The sequence below is a fragment of the Cryptomeria japonica genome, chromosome 1 (assembly GCF_030272615.1).
Source record: "Cryptomeria japonica chromosome 1, Sugi_1.0, whole genome shotgun sequence".
Taxonomy (NCBI): Eukaryota; Viridiplantae; Streptophyta; class Pinopsida; order Cupressales; family Cupressaceae; genus Cryptomeria; species Cryptomeria japonica.
In genome coordinates, this window is record NC_081405.1 from 124759453 (window position 1) to 124762437 (window position 2985).

Here is a 2985-nt window from a genome sequence, read left to right on the forward strand (position 1 = left end):
CACATAACGAGTTGGAGAGCCTCTGTCAATAAAAACTCCATGCAATTTGAATTAATGCTCGTCTTTTTTATTTATAAATAATTTTAGTCATTTGGTCATTTTAAAATAATTTAAAAAAAAAAAAATTACAAATATTTTATCAATATTAAAATAAACTATGTTATATTAAGAAAACATAAGAATGATTATGGACTTAAAAAAAACATATGAATAATATGGATAAAGATATCCTTCCAAAAAAAATGAATTTTATTTAAAATATTAAATGAATTGTTATTCAATGGACAAGAATATCCTTCCTAAAATTGATGTTATGTACATTCACTTTGTGTTGCCAATGTATAATGTAATTAAAGTTAGATTCTAAATTCATATTTAAAAAATATTTACAATTTTTTTAGATATTTCAAAAATGAAAAAAAATTATTATTTATATCATTAAAAAATCTAAATTAATATTTTTTTTATAAATATTATAAAATGATATATATTAATATCATAAATTATAATATTACATTAATTAAAGCTTTTTAATATATTGTTTTCAATTTTAAAGCTTTGGAAAAATTGCAACATTCCATTTTCTCAATGAGAGCTCCATTTGGCATTGAAATGTATTTGTTTTTCTTTAAAACTTTCATAAATCTACATTCAATGGCTTTAGAAAACTGATTTTCATTTAGGTTTGCAGTGAACTCAAGCTTGCATGAGAAAAATTGTGAAAATTTGAAGAAATTGAGTGACCAAGAGGCGATTTATGATGAAGAAAGAATGTGTTGAGCAAGTCAAGTTGTGTCAAGCTATGTAGTGCTAGTTTACAGGAAAGTTGAAGAAACAAGTAATATGAGGAAAGAAGAAATACATTTATTTTAAGTGAAATGATTAAAATCTTTCAAAATATGCAGTGAAGTACTTGTAATATGAACTTTAAGGCTATCTTTCTAGTGTTATTATCTTGCTTTTTTTAATTGTTATTGTTATTGTTATTGTTATTGTTATTGTTATTGATAAGTAAATAGTTGCAGGGGGGCAACACCCATTTATATTAAAATTATAAAGTTTACATTATGAAGTTATCTGATATCTGCTGGTATTGCTATATTCTGCCATCCTATCCTAACATCTATCCAACCCTTACAAAACAAAATGGGCTATATACATAAGTAACTAAAGAGGTGGTATCTTCAAAATCTGCCATTAACTACCCTTATCCCATTACATACCACATTTCTAGCCTATAGAAGTATATTGCTAAATACAAGGTCGAACCAAAAAATGGCCAAAAAGCAAAAGGGCCAGACTAACAATACTTCGAACCTAAAAACTGAAAAAATTTCAAACCACACCAACATCTGCATCCTCCGGCTCCAGGGTTTTTGGTTCACCATCTTCCTCCTCCTCCTCCTCAGAGTCTTGCTCCTGCTCCATCGTCCTGCGAGACATAACTGCTCTCAAAACAACCAGACATTCCACAATCAGCATGCACCTCTAAGTCTGTCATCTCCTCCGAAAGACTATAATCCTTTGGGTTCCATTCCTCTCTGCGACCCATACCCCACACATTGTCGGGATCCTCCTCACCATTCTCCAAAATTCCAATGTACTGTCAACCATCTAGACCTTCCGCTAACACATACTGCCTCTTCTAAGCTTTGCCAAAGCTAGGAAGAATGCTAGTGACATGCAACAGGAAAGAGATGTTCTGGTCCTTGCCTTCCCACTCTGCAGCAAGGTTTTGTTGCTCCAGGGTTTGAACAACCACAAACTTCTTCACCTCAGCACCAATGCCAACAAACATATAGTAGTTATGTGGAAGAGGGGTGTGCAAATTCTCATCAACATTATCCAAGACCAAATAAATTTCCCCCAGAAAGAAATGCTTGAAAACCATTTGAGTAATCTTCTTCACTCGCGGCTTGCTGACCCCCATGCAGAGCAACATGGCTACAAACATAGTCGAGATATCTGAGTTAACCAGGTAGCGGTGGTAGGCTCTAAGAAATTCTCCTCCCAACACCCTTTTAACCCAAGGTACCTCTGATTGCCAACTTGAAATGACTACTGGTACCCAAGAGTTATGTTTATCCATACATCGTCGTCATTTAGCCAGTCTATCCGCCACTTCATTGCCTTCTCTGAATATGTGGCTAATTCAATAATCCTCTAGGCTATCCAGAATTGCTTTAATTGGGCGTAACATTTGGTTGAGGACCCAACATGGGGTCTCATTCTTCTTGATTGCATTAATTACATTAAGTGAGTCACCCTCCAGATGGATTTTACGTGCCCCACATTCAAATCCATCTTGGAGTCCTCATAATGCAACACAAAATTCTACCACATTGTTGGTGGCATGGCCTATATACTCTGACACTTTTGATAATGGGTCTTTGTGCTCATCCTTAACAATGCAGCCAATACCACAAGGTCTAGGATTTCCTAGCGAGGCTCCGTCGAAATTGACCTTAATCCACCCAGGCTTAGGAGTGCACCATTGGACCAAGGCTCTAGGATTAACCAGTTACTTATTGCAGTCACTACCGAACAATTTTGGAACAGATAAACTTGTAAAGGTCAGTTTAATTTTTTTATCCCAACGAGTGTATGAGTTCTTCTTCAGTGTTTTCATTTTGGCTTCTTTATTGACCTGGTCAACCAATTGAGCTTCAATTTTATGACACAAATTTATAACCTCCATAGTTTTATCTTGAAAAATTCTCCAATTTTGTTCCTTCCAAACTTCCCAAATTAACAACAAGGGGAGGATTAGCCATAGATCGCCAAACACTTCTTTCGAAGGGAAACATGGCCATATTTTGAACCACTTGAATCAATCCCCAAAGGAAATGGATAGATAAAATTTATTTTGCTCATAAAATGCCACCAACAATTCCTTTCATAATCATAGGTTAGAAGCAAATGATCCATTGATTCCACCTCATGCTCACAAAGGACACAACTGCTAGGTCCCTGAATACTAATTTG